Here is a 14,374-nt window from a genome sequence, read left to right as displayed (position 1 = left end):
ACTCCATCATCCAAGTCATTGATAAAAATCACAAATAGCAGAGGACCCAGCACTGATCATTTTCAGCACATGGCCTATTCCCAAGTAGAACTGCAGATTAACTACTTCCAAAACCTTCCTTGATTCAGAGAAACCATGGCGGGATTCTCCACTCCCACGCCGAAGTGGCCGCGCCGCCGTGAACGCCGTCGAGGTTCACGACAGCGCGGAATGGCCCCGGTCCCGACCGATTCAGGCCCTGACAATGGGCCAGGATCGGGGCCGCGTCATCTACACGCGCCAGGCCTTATCGCCCGCGTAAAAGCGGCGCCGCATAGTCTGCCCCGCAAGAAGATGGGAGACGGATCTTGCGGGGCCGCGGAAGGAAGGAGGTCCTCCTTCAGAGAGGATGGCCCGACGATCAGTGGGCACCGATCGCGGGCCACCCCACATTCCAGGTAAAGCCCGGTGCAGGATCCCCCCTCGCTCCCCCACAGGCCGCCCCCCCCCCCAGCGTTCACGCACCGCCCACGACGGCAGCGACCAGGTGTGGACGGCGCCGGGGGGAACCCGCTGTTTTGGCCTGGCCGCTCGGCCCATCCGGGCCTCAGAATAGCGGGGGTGCCGGAAAATCGCCATTTTCGGTGTCTCCGGCGATTCTCCGGCCTGCGGCCCGCGAAACTCAACCGGCCCGTTCCCGCCGCTTGGGAGAATCGCGGGAGGGCGTCGGACCAGCGTCACCGGAAATTTTGGCGGTCCAAAACCGGCGTGGGAGTGGAGAATCGCGCCCCACATGTATAATTTCTATCACTAATGGAGTTTAATGATACTCTTTCTCAGAATTGCTGGCTTTTAGCTTCTTTTATTGAAATAATGATTGACACCCTGGCAGTACCAGGAGATCCAGAAATGGATTATGCATTGTTCAAGTGTTCAAATCTCTCCCTCTGACCTTAATGGATAAAAATAGGGTGGCTTTTAACTATAATGAATTTCCAAACTGTTTGAATTGCACTCACTTCAGGATTATTACCAGTTTCTCTATCAGGATTTTTAATTGACCTTTTAACACTTCAGCCTCCTGAAACTAAAAGTTATATTCTAAAACATAGGAATTATGAGCTGGATCTTCACAACGCAGGTGATAAGTTATTTTAGATCAAGGTTTTGAAAAAGGATGCAATTGATTTGAAGCTTAACATAAATGAACTGTTTTTAAAGAGCAAAATAATTTCACAGTGGCCAGATGTTGGCCAGTTGTCCAGGCCTTGGGCATGGATTGCTTCATTATCTGAGGAATTACCAATGGAATTGAACATTTTGTGAAATCATCAGCAAAGAGCCCCATTTCTGATCATGTTGGGGGGACAGTCATTGATGAAGCAACTGGGGATAACCTGAAGAACTGCTGCGATGACCTGGAACAAAGATGACTGGCCTCCTTTGTGCTCAGCATGATTTCGACCCAGTGGAAAGTTTGCACCCTGAAATGAAATGAAAATCGCTTATTGCCACAAGTAGGCTTCAAATGAAGTTACTGTGAAAATCCCCTAGTCGCCACATTCCGGCACCTGTTTGGGGAGGCAGGTACGGGAATTGAACCCGCGCTGCTGGGCTGCTTTAAAAGCCAGTTATTTAGCCCTGTGCTAAATACTTTTTACACAGAGGGTAGTGGGTGCCTGGAACTCGCTACCGGAGGAGGTGATGGAAGCAGGGACGATAGTGACATTTAAGGGGCATCTTGACAAATACATGAATAGGATGGGAATAGAGGGATACGGACCCAGGAAGTGTAGAAGATTGTAGTTTAGTCGGGCAGCAAGATTGGCACGGGCTTGGAGGGCCGAAGGGCCTGTTCCTGTGCTGTACATTTCTTTGTTGTTTGTTGTTCTTTGTTCTAAACCAGCCGAATCCCATTGATTTAGGACTTCCTTGATGCCACAGGCTGTCAAATACTACCTTGATGTGAAGGATAGTCGCTCATACCTCATCTTTGGAATTCTGCTCTTTTGTCTGTGTCTGGATTCAAATAGTTCTGATAGAATCCCAAGCTGTATATCAGCAAGCAGGCTATTGGTGAGTAAAGGTCCACTTGGTGGCATTGTCAATGACAACTTCCATCACTCTGCTAATGATTGCGAGTAGACTGATGGGACCATAATTGGCTGGATTGCATTTGACCTGCATTTCGTGGACAAGACATACCTGGGTAATTTTCCACATTGTTGGGTAGTTCTAACCTAGACACCAAGAGGAATTAGAGGAAAATCCAGAGATAAAAGTTCATTGATCATTAGGATCATTACATTGGGCGGGATTCTCCGACCCCCCGTCGGGTCGGAGAATCACCGTGGGCTGGCGTGAATCCCGCCCCCGCCATGTCCCGAAGTCTCCGCCACCAGCGATTCGGCGGGGACGGGAATCGCGCCTCGGCGGTCCCACCCCCGCCGATACTCCGGCCCGCGATGGGCCTAAGTCCCGCTGCTGGAATGCCTGTCCCGCCAGCGTGGATTAAACCACCTTTTGAACGGCGGAACAAGGCGGCGCGGGCGGGCTCCGGGGTCCTGGGGGGGGGGGGGGGGGGGGGGGGCGCGCGGGGCGATCTGGCCCCGGGGGGTGCCCCCACGGTGGCCTGGCCCGCGATCGGGGCCCACCGATCCGCGGGCTGGCCTGTGCCATGGGGACACTCTTTCTTCCGCCTTCGGCATGGTCTTCACTATGGCGGAGGCGGAAGAGACCCCCTCCCCTGCGCATGCGCGGGGATGACGTCAGCAGCCGCTGACGCTCCCGTGCATGCGCAGACCCGCGTCGCCCGGCGAAGACCTTCCGGCCCCGGCTGGCGTGGCGCCAAAGGACTTTCCCGCCAGCCAGTGGAGCGGAAACCACTCCGGCGCGGGCCTAGCCCCTCAAGGTGAGGGCTTGGCCCCTAAAGGTGCGGAAACCTCCGCACCTTTGGGGCGGCCCAATGCCGGAGTGGTTCCCGCCACTCCATCCCGCCGGGACCCCCCCGCCCCGCCGGGTCGGGGAGAATCCCGCCCACTATCCCTGGATAAAGTAAGGTGGCAAGAGGCTTTTGTCCAGCATAAACACCAGCTTAGACAAGTTGGGTGTAAGACCTGTTTCTGTCTGTCAATTTGTGCTAACTTAACATGCCGGTGATCAAGTGTACTGTGGCACTGGGGAACTATAATTCTATGTTTTACAAATTTTCCTTAACAGTGGTATCACATCCCTCGTATAATGTGGATTTCCGAACTGCACACAATATTATAGCTGTGGCCTAACCAATATTTTAGAGTTCCAGCATACTCCCTGCTTTTAAACTCCAGACCTCGGCTAATAAAGGCAAGAATACCATGTGCCATCTTACCCGCTGTATCCACCTGCCCTGCTACCTTAAGTGACCAGTGTACATGCACACCAAGGTCCCTCGGATCCTCGGTACGTCCCAGGATCCTGCAGTTCATCATGTATTCCTTCGCCTTGTCTGTCCTGCACAAGTGCATCGCCTCACACTTATCCGGATTGAATTACATATGACACTGATCAGCCCATCCGACCAGCCCACCTATATCCTCCTGTCATCCTCACTATTTACCACCCCACCAATTTCCATATAATCTGTAAATTTACTGATTGACTCTCCTACATTCTAGTATAAATCATTTATCTGAACCACAAACAACACTGATCCCTGCGGGACCCCACTGGACGCAAGGTTCCAGTCAGAAGAACACCCCTCAACCATCACCTTCTGCTCTCTACAACTTCTGAATCCAATATTTCCTTTGATCCCATGGGATAGTACCTTCACTATCAGTCTCCCGTGTGGGACCTTACCAAAAGCTTTGCTGAAGTCCAAGTAGACTATGTCAAATGAATTGCCCTCATCTACACACCTGGTCACCTCTTTGAAAAATTCAACCAAGTTGGTCAGACAAGACCTCCCCTTAACAAAACCATGCTGACTGAGCTTGATTAATCCTTGCCCCTCCAAATGCAAATTAATTCTGTCTCAGAATTGCTTCCAATAGTTTCCCCACCACTGAGGTTAGACTGACTGGCCTGTAAATTCCTGGCTTATCCCTTCCTCCTTGAATAATGGTACCACATTGGATATCCTCTAGTCCTCCGGCACCTCTCCTGTGGCCAGAGGGGAATTGAAAATGATTTTCAGCACCTCTGTTATTTCCTTCCTTGCGTCACTGCGATACATTTCACCTGACCCTGGAGATTTGTCTACTTTTAATCCTGCCAGACCACTCAGAACCTGCTCTCCGGCTATGTTAATCTCTTTAATTTTATCACAGTCCTTTTCCCTGATTTCTATACCCACGCCATCCCTCTCGCTAGTGAACACCGACATAAAGTATTCATTCGGAACCCTACCTACAACCTCCGGCTCCACACACAAATTACCACTGTGGTCCTTAATTGGCCCTACTTTTTCCCTTGTTATCATTTTGCCCTTAATGTACTTGTAACACAACTTAGGATTTTCTATTGTTTTACCTGCCAGTATCCTTTCATGGCTCTTTTTTTGCGCTCCTAATTTCCTTTTTAATTTCCCTCTGCACATTCTATACGCCTCTTGGGCTTCTGCTGTTTTGAGACCTCGATAGCTGCCATAAGCCGCTGTTTTTCTCTTCATCCAATGCTGCATATCCCTCGATATGCAGGGTTCATTTGATTTGTTGTTTCTTCCCTTTTTCTTGTTTGGAACATGTTGGCCCTTTACTCTCCTGATCTTTCTGATTCTTGATTCTGCACGGTTGGAATTTATTTTTGTTGACTCTAGTGATATCTGCGCAATCTGGGTTGATTCGCCTGAACCAGTGCAAATGCTTAATTTTTCACATTTTAAAATAGATAAGCGGCAGTGTTCAGCACTGCTGCCTCACAGTGCCTGGGACCCGGGATCAATTCTGGCCTTGGGTCACTGTCTGTGCGGAGTCTGCACATCCTCCCCGTGTGTGCGTGGGTTTCCTCCGGGTGCTCCGGTTTCCTCCCCCAGTCCAAAGATGTGCAGGTTAGGTGGATTGGCCATGATAAAGTGCCCCTTCGTGTCCAGGGAGGTGCAGGCTAGTTTTTGGGGTTACGGTGATGAGGGGAGGGGAGTAGGCATGGTTAGGGTGATCATTCGGAAGGCTACTGCAGACTTGATGGGCTGAATGGCCTCATTTTGCACCGATGGATTCTTTGAAATGTTTGGCTTGCAGTGATAGTGAGCACAGGGACAAGTTATATGTCGGCTTCTGCAAAATAATCCTACTTTCCAATGGCCTGCAGCATGAAGAATTGCACCTCCTTGGTGAGAGTGAAATACATCAGATTGGATTTCACCTCCGATTGAGCACAATTAGAATGCCGGCGATGGAATTTATTTTTTGAACGTTATTGAAGTTTCCTGTTTAGCTCCACTTTTGAGTTAAATTATTCAGGAAATGTTTAACTGAAATGGCTGTTGTCTTCACAATGTATACCAGACTTTAACATTTCTCAATGCTGCCATTTTCAGGCATTTACATTTTCTTAAAGTAATCCATTACCAGTGCCAGGCATGAAACATAATCCTTTCTCTCCCTCTCGTCAGAATGGGGTAGATATTAAAATGTCAAAAATAGCAATATTTAAAGTTGGCTCAATGGTTATCAACATTATTTTAAAAACTCATGTTTTTTGTGCAGTATTGGATCATTGTTATTCAAAGACATTAAAAATTACCAATGAGGTTTTGCCAAAATTCAGTTGAAGTAAGTTTTAGTGCATTCAGGTGCTGACCTCAGACATGTAACTTGAAAGTGTGACATTCACCTTTAGCTCGGTGTAACATTTAGAGGGGCATGATGTCAGTTTACAAGTAAAGGCTTCCCGCTGGTGTTGGCAGAGGGGAGCAGATCGATAGGGAACAGTGGTTCCCCTTAGTTGAAGGGTCGGTTACGAGGGGGACACAGGTTTAAGGTGAGGGGTGGGAGGTTCAGAGGAGATTTGCGCAATACCTTTTTTACCCAGATGGGTGGTGACGGTCTGGAACGCACTGCCTGGGAGGGTGGTAGAGGCAGGCTGCCTCGCATCCTTTAAAAAGTACCTGGATGAGCACTTGGCACATCTAAACATACAAGACTATGGGCCACGTATTGGCAAATGGGATTAGGATTGGCAGATCAGGTGACTTTCATGCGGCGGTGCAGACTGGATGGGCCGAAGGGCCTTTTCTGCACTGTATTTTTCTGTGATTCTGCAATAGTGATGAGGGAAAGGGGACAAGGATAGACCCCTGGGTCCAACTGGGGCGAGCAAATGAGGAGAAGCTATTAAGCCACAATGTACTGATAGACCCCAGGATGTAGCAGTGCTCCAGTAATGGGGCAGAACCCAGGATGCAGCAGTGCTCCAATGATTGGAAGATGTTTTGCATCAGAGCAACCAAAGGTATCAGAGGACCCTTTGTCACAGTTCTCAAGATATTAAACATGACTTTGACCAGTGTGCTGTCAGAGCCTAGACAGGACAGAAGCCAGCTTGTGAGTGTCAGGAGCATGGTTGCAAGACAACAATCTGTTTCAAGTTTTCTAACATACAAGAAAGCGCAGTAGTTGGAGATTCAAGGGGATTGAGGATGGTTTCTTGCAGTGCGATGCATTGGTTAGCACAGGCCAAGAGTGGAAATGCAGCACGGTAGCACAGTGGTTACCACTATGACTTCACAGTGCCACGTTCCCAGGTTTGATTCCCGGTTTGGGTCACTGTCTGTGCGGTGTCTGCACGTTCTCCCTGTGTCTGCATGGGTTTCCGATGGCACTGGGCAAGTACTCTGGGAGTCCTGTGGTTGTGGCAACGCTGACGATTTGGAGGCAGTTGAGCTGGGTCAAGGGAGATGGCGATTGGGGGCAATCATAGGTTTGAGGTTGGATGGGAGGCTTCGGAGATGGGAGGGGAGGGGGATGAAGATAACAAAAGACCTCTTCCTGGGTGGGCGTTTTGCAAGGTTTGAGGAGTTGGGGGAGAAGTACGGAGTGGTGCAAGTGGAAGAGTTTAGGTACCTGCAGGTCTAAGCCTTTGTACGGAAAGAGTTTCCGAGCTTCCTGATACCTCCGGCCCCCTTGTTGTTAGAGGAGGTACCTTTGGCAGGAGGATTGGAGAAGGCGTTAGTGTTAACGATTTACGCGAAGATTCTGGAGCAAGACTGGGTGTGCATGGACGAGATTAAGGCCAAGAGGGAAGAAGAGTTAGGAAGGTAAAGGAAGAAGGTGTGAAGTGTTGCGAAGGGTGAATGCACCAAGCTCATGCGCGAGGTTGGGGCTGATACAATTGAAGCTTGTGTTCAGGGCGCACCTCACGAAAGCAAGGATCAGCCGGCTCCTTTTTTAAAAAATATTTTTATTTGGGTATTTGCAATTTTTATAATAATAACAATAACAGCGACATAAGCATGGTACAATAAACATTTCCACCCCATCACAATCTTCACACACTCCAACCATAAAACACCAGTCTGGCCTCACCCCCGCTTTGGAATTCTGCTTCTGCTGACATTTTAATTTTCCCCGAGAAAGTGGACGACCAGCTGCCACCTCCGGGTGAACCCGACCATTGACCCTCTTAAGGCGAACTTTATTTTCTCGAAACTGAGAAACCCAGCCATGTCACTAACCCAGGTCTCAACACTCGGGGTCTTCGAGTCCCTCCACATTAATAAGATCTGCCTCCGGGCTCCGGGCTACCAGAGAGGCAAAGGCCAAAATGTCAGCCTCTTTCACCCCCTGGACTCCCGGCTCTTCCGACGATTGCCACCTCCGGACTCGGCACCACCCGTGTTTTAAGTACCGTGGACATCGCTTTAGCGAAACCCTGCCAAAATCCTCTCAGCTTCGGGCATGCCCAAACCACGTGGAAATGATTTGCTGGGCTTCCCGCGCACCTCACACACCTGTCCTCTACCCCGAAAAACATGCTCATTCGGGCCACCGTCATGTGTGCCTGGTGTATCAGCCGGCTCTTTGAGGGAGTGGAGGATGTTGTGAGCAATGCGGGAGGGGCCCTGCAAACCATGTACATATGTTTTGGTCCTTCCTGAAGTTGGAGAGATTCTGGAGAGAGGTGTTTAGCATCATCTCAGGGGTACTACATGTGGACTTGGAAGTATGTCCCCTAGAGGCAATTTACAGGATGCTGACCTGGCCCGACTGCAGGTGGGTGAGGGGCGGACGTTTTAGCCTTTGCCTCGCTGTTGCCCGGAGGCGGGTCCTGCTGGGGTGGAGGTCAGCTTCTCCACCCTGTGCCTTAGTGTGTGAGGAGGGGGAGGACCTACTTGAACTCTTGACCCTGGAGAATGTAGCCATCTGGGATGACCACTTCCAACAAGGTACAGAGAAGCTCGCAAAGCCTGGCGGGTAAAATGGACAAGCCGAGACTCAGGCAGGCTCAGAGCCTGAAATGCATATTCATAAGCCAGAAGTCCAGACGGTATCAAAACTCCATCCAATTCGCATGGTAATGGGGCCGATAAGCATTTGATGGCCCATCTTCACCAAAACAACGGACTGGTACTCAAGCAACCTGGACAGTCCCAGACTTTCGGCGCCACTCCCTGTTCAAGGGAAAAGCAAACAACAGGGTCAGTGACCGCTTGGGACACGCCCAGCCATCCAGATCCCCACCCACTTATGGCTAAGGAATTGAACAGAGTGATCAGGGATCACCAATTAATAAGGCCCAAATCGAAGGACTGCCCAAAAGAGCGCGAAAACCCGCCGAGTATAAGAAGAAGAGTTCGCCATATGTTCGCTCTCTCTTGGTCTTGGTGCCATGGCCATTGCCAAGTGCAGCAACACCAGAAGCAAGTCCAAGTTCACCGCCCGCTACCAGACGGATGTGCCCAGCTGAGCAGCAGTTATTTCTTCGAACCCGAGAGATCCAGAAGCGAACAGCGGACACTGTTTTCTGACCTAAGCCGGGTGCCCGAAGTTAAGTACAGGTTGTCTTAGTCGATAGGTGCAGTTAACTAGTAATGTTTATGATGCATGACTAATTGTGTGCAAATAAAGTACCCTTGACCTTGAACTAACTAACTGGTGTTTGGCTCTTTGATCGATAGCCGGTTGAAACTTGTGGTGGTATCATTCAATACCTGGCGACTCTAAGCATTAAGACATAGATAACACAGAAAGAAGGGCGAATTCACTGATTGCCATAATTGAAACAGAGCCACAGAAAAGACAAGTAAAGAAACGCGCAACAAGAAGGTGAAATTTGAGCTAAGTTGTGGGGGCCGAAGAAGGGGTTCTGCAATTCATGGGGATTGTTTATTCTGCACTTTTGGGAACCTGTTGCCATTGAACACTTGCCGGGGGGGGGGGGGGGTAGGGGTTTACTTTTTTCTTTGTTGTCAACTTACTTTTTAGAATGTACGAGTTGATTTATCAGACTGTATATCGATGGGGCTGTTTTTTGGGATTGTTGATTTGTTTGTTTGTTTTTGTTCTTTGTTTGATGAAAATGTGGAGAATAAAAAGATTTTAAAGAAATAGAACCAGTTCCAAGAAAATAAACAGCAACTAAGACATAATTATATTTGGAAAAAAATGTGCAGTTGACTTAAATTTTAATTGATCTGATTGTTCACCATTTTTCAATAGTTTTTAGCGAAGCAGTTTTTATAGGGCTAGAGGTTTCAACATAAATGTGAACTAAGGTGACCCCCGTTTCTTCCACCAAAATCCAGGAGCTTAAGTCAGATTGCTGTGCGAACTGACCTTTCATCAAATTGACTTCAATTCCCAATGGCTGTGGTGAGTAAATGTGCTGCTCGATCTTGTAATGAGGCAAGCAATCACAGTCTGTTCTGACCCAGCTAGCCACACCAGGGCTGTGTTGCTATTATTCATTTAGTTTCTTCTTGGGAGGAGAGAAACGGGCCAGCATGCTGAAAATACATCATGCCCCCCCCCCCCCAGAGCGAAACGTAATTTTCGGGGACAAAAAAAAACTTATTACGCTATCGCAGGGCTATTTCGCACATCAGGACCATGCTTCATCAAAACGGAGCAGCGTGAGGATTGGGTCGGATGCAAATAAGCTGGAGTATTTTGTTTTGAAGTTACACTTTATCTTTTGGAGAAGACAAGCTCTTTGCTAACTCCAAGTGATTTTATAACAGTTCATTTTTCAATGCAGGTTAGAGTTTTAAAAAACACTACACAGATTTAAGGGGTCAGGCTTTGCTGAAAAAATTAGTGCCTGTAAATTAATCTGCAGCAATATGTAACAAGGAAAGGATGCCCTGCTGAATGGGGAATCGCTCCAAGTTACTGGATGATTTGCACAGTTCACAGAATCATAGAATTTACGATGCAGAAGGAGGCCATTTAGCACATCGAGTCTGCACCGGCCCTTGGAAAGAGCACCCCACTTAAGCCCACACCTCCACCTCTTCCCGCAGCCCAGCAACCCCACCTAACCTTTTTGGACACTAAGGGCAATTTAGCATGGCCAATCTATCTAGCCTGCACATCTTTGGACTGTGGGAGGAAACCGGAGCACCGGAGGAAGCCCACGCACACACGGGCAGGATGTGAAGACTCCACACAGACAGTGACCCAAGCTGGGAATCGAACCCAGGACCCTGGCGTGATGAGCAACAGTGCTAACCACTGTGCAACTGTGCCGCCCCATTAACTGCCAACTTTGCGAAAGTTGCTTTGATTTATATTAAGTTGTTGCAATTACATGTTAATGTACCATTTATTTGCATAAGTGTAAATGTGGCAGCTCATTCCTTCAGGTTGTGAATTGTTTTAGGAGATTTTAAAAATATTAAATTTTGATTCTTTTTGTTGGTCTTTTCCTTTCTGTCTCCTCTGCTCTCTCATCCACTCTCTCTCTCTCTCTCTCTCTCTATTCAATATTCTTTCCCTCTCTTTATTTCTGTTCCAAGACCTGATTTGACAGAGAATTAATTGACACTAATTCATTTTCCTTCTCAGTCCATCCTCTGCTTCTTTATCAACCTTGGAATTTCATTAACTAAGGAGATAAGCTATTAGTTTGTTGGTCACCAAGATCCATGAGGCCTTATTTCCCTTCCAAGCCATGATCAGCTCACAAATCGAACAACGTTGTATGGCAAGATGGCGGCACCGTGGTTAGCACTGCTGTGTATGGCGCTGCGGACCTGGGTTCGATCCCGGCCCCCGGGTTTTCCCCGTGTCTGCGTGGGTTTCAACCCCACAACCCAAAGAAATGCAGGTTAGGTGGATTGGCTACGCTAAATTGCCCCTTAATTGGAAAAAAATAATTGGGCGCTCTAAATTTATTTTTTTAAACTTTGTAGGCAAGACACTTTTAAAACCTAAGTGTACATGTCTAACAGCGCACAGAGAGAGGCCCAGCCCCAGCCAAATCTGACCCAATATTTCTTTTTGAGAAGTAATGTTAACCAGAAGGAATCAAAATGGAAATAGCTACCAATAGCAGTGGAATATGGAAATGTATTCATAGAGTGACATAGGCTACTTGTAACACAGAGCTCCGAAGGGTGGTTCAAGGGTAGTTTAAGATGCTTCCTGATATTAAAAGTTAAATGAATTTCCTGGACCCATTATAGTTAACTCTATTTATAACGTGTATACCTAGTTTAAAATAATCATATACATTATTTTATAAACAATGTTAGTGGCATTCACATTCATTCATAGGTCATAAAACAGCAGAGTTGCTTTTTAGGTAAACATTAATCATCTGACATTGCAGTTCAAACTATTCTGACATTGGCCTGTCGTCCATGTCGGCATTTATGCTCCACTCAAGCCTCTTCCTGTCTTCTCACCTGAATCTATCAGCATATCCCTCTATTCACCTCTCCTTCATACTTTATCGAGCCTCTCCTTATTTGCATATATACTATTCATTTCGACCACTCTCCATGATAGCGAGATCCACTTTCTCACCACTCTTGGTGAAGTAGTTTCTTTTGAATTTCATGGTGACGATTTGATTTTGACGGCCACTAGTCTTGCTTTTTTCCTCACAAGTGGACACATTATCTCTGTGTCCAATCATAGAATCACTGCAGTGCAGAAGGAGGCCAGTCGGCCCATAGAGTCTGCGCCGAACCCCCGAAAGAGCATCCTACCTAGGCCCACGTCCCACCCTATCCCCATAACCCAGTTATCTCACATAATAACCTTTTGGACGCGAGCGGGCAATTTAGAATGGCCAGTCCACCTCACCCGCACATCTTTGGACAGTGGGAGGAAACCGGAGCACCCGGAGGAAGCCCACGCAGTCACCCAAGATCGGTCGGAATTGAACCCGGATCTTTAGTGTGGTCTCTCCAAGGCTCACTGCAGGTTGAGCATAACTTTCCTATTTTCATCTCTATCCCTGTAGAAATACACCCTCATACTTGTGTCACTTTTTTAATGGCCTTGCTAACCTGTGGTGCCCCGTTTGGTGATTAGTGTGGTTACACTGCCAGATGCTTTAGTTCCTCTGTCCCTACTGGGCTTGCGCCTTCCAAGTAATAATTGACCTCCCTAACAAAATGGACGACTTTACATGTATCTGTGCTGAACTTCATTTGCCATTTGTTTTAGAATGTTTTCATAAATTTGGCAACTATTTCTTTCTGCACTTAATGGGCAGGGGAAGGGAATCACTTTGATCTTTCATCTTCCTATTATTCGTCCCTAATGTCCAAGCCACCCAAGGTCGAGAGGCCCGGGTGAACGTGCAGTCCTGAATAATGTCATTATAGGATGTTATAGTTTGGAGCAACTTTCACAGAGTTTGCTGTCCTTAAAAGTTCAAATCCACAGTACATTTATTGGAAAAGAGTTTGTAGACTAATTATGGAATATAATAAAATGATGCATGATACACAATAAAGTGATGTTGCTGTTTCGGCATTACCTGCGAAGTATGGTTAAAGAGCAATTAAAATATATAACTGTTTTGTTAAATACTTATTCTGGATAATTGTACTAGACAGAACTAATAAATCTTATGACTGTTGTTGCTTAGGGTCAAATTTTTAAAACTAACCATTATTTAAACAATTTAGAATAAGGCCACCTTTGTTCAGGCTCCAGTGAATGGTTGATTGCACGACCCCTGGTCTAGAAAGTTACTATGTACTACCCAATGATCAGCTGGCTTCAGATATGCACAAGGTGGAATTAACCATAATTATTCCCCAAAGATTTTGATCTATGGGCTGTGTGTAAGCTGCAAAACCCATATGTGAGTGTGAAATCCAAGCTGTGGGCTTGTCCGTAAATAGATCCATCTGTTATATAAATACACCTGCAGAATATTAAATGGGAAATAGAATAACGCTTTAATTTCTTTTTTAGTATTATTAATGGCTTTCTTATTTCCTATGAGATCAATTCAAGTGGATCCTGTTAACACTGTAATGTTTAATAATTTCGGAACAGTTCAGGTTGAGCATGAACGTGCGCGCATGGACAAAGTTGAAAATACTTCATACATGAGACAGGCCAATGACTGAGGAAAGACACATAGTCAATCTCACAAAATAAAAATCATACTTAACATGCTTTGCCAAGACAGGCCAGTGTTGTCCATTTGAGCCTGAAATACCACTGTTCCTCCAGTTCTCTCTCATACCCACTTCTTTTTTTCTTTTTTCTAAATTTAGAGTACCCAATTCATTTTTTCCAATTAAGGGGCAATTTAGCATGGCCAATCCACCTAGCTTGCAAAATTTTGGGTTGTGGGGGTGAAATACACGCAAACACGGGGAGAATGTGCAAACCCCACACGGACAGTGACCCAGAGCCGGGATCGAACCTGGGACCTCGGTGCCGTGAGGCCGCGGTGCTAACCCACTGCGCCACCGTGCAGCCCTTCTCATACCCACTTCTAAAGTAACCGGAGTCGCGATCTCCATGAAAGACCGCATCGGCTTTCACTAATAAATGACCTAGATGATGGGCTTCTGCCCTCTCGATGTTGGCTTTGGCCTGAAAGGTTTGGATAGAAGCAGCAGCCAAAATGTCAGCACATTTGCTAAGGGATAGGTACTGGGAAATAAATAATTTTGACACCCTTTTTCATTATCTCAGAACAGACCACAGCACTTTACAGCCAATGAAGTTGAGTCAATGTTGTAAAAAAATGCGGAAGCCAGTTTGTACATAGCAAGATTCCACAAGCAAAGTAAATAGTTGCTGAGCAGTACAGGGCTTGAATATTGTTGAAAAGTGAGATGTTTTGTTCAAGCTTTTAGCCAGCTCTCATCAGCACAAACACAAAAGAAAAGGGTGCTGGTTAGTAAATGATAATTTAAGATAATCAGTCGCGCTCCTAATGTACGCTCACTAGAAGTGACATACATTGGTGTACACGGACCCTTTCTCTGCAAACAAAA

General features: G+C 46.9%; 1 protein-coding gene across 4 annotated transcripts in view; it reads left to right on the top strand.

The window, feature by feature from the left end:
- The window catches only part of LOC140385858 (intermembrane lipid transfer protein VPS13B-like), a 1,311,478-nt gene that overhangs the window by 999,731 nt on the left and 297,373 nt on the right, over positions 1-14,374 (top strand). The window lies entirely within an intron of this gene.

This window comes from Scyliorhinus torazame, chromosome 11 (assembly GCF_047496885.1).
Source record: "Scyliorhinus torazame isolate Kashiwa2021f chromosome 11, sScyTor2.1, whole genome shotgun sequence".
Lineage (NCBI taxonomy): Eukaryota > Metazoa > Chordata > Chondrichthyes > Carcharhiniformes > Scyliorhinidae > Scyliorhinus > Scyliorhinus torazame.
Note: the sequence above shows the minus strand (reverse complement) of the source record. Positions and strands in the feature narration are given on the sequence as shown.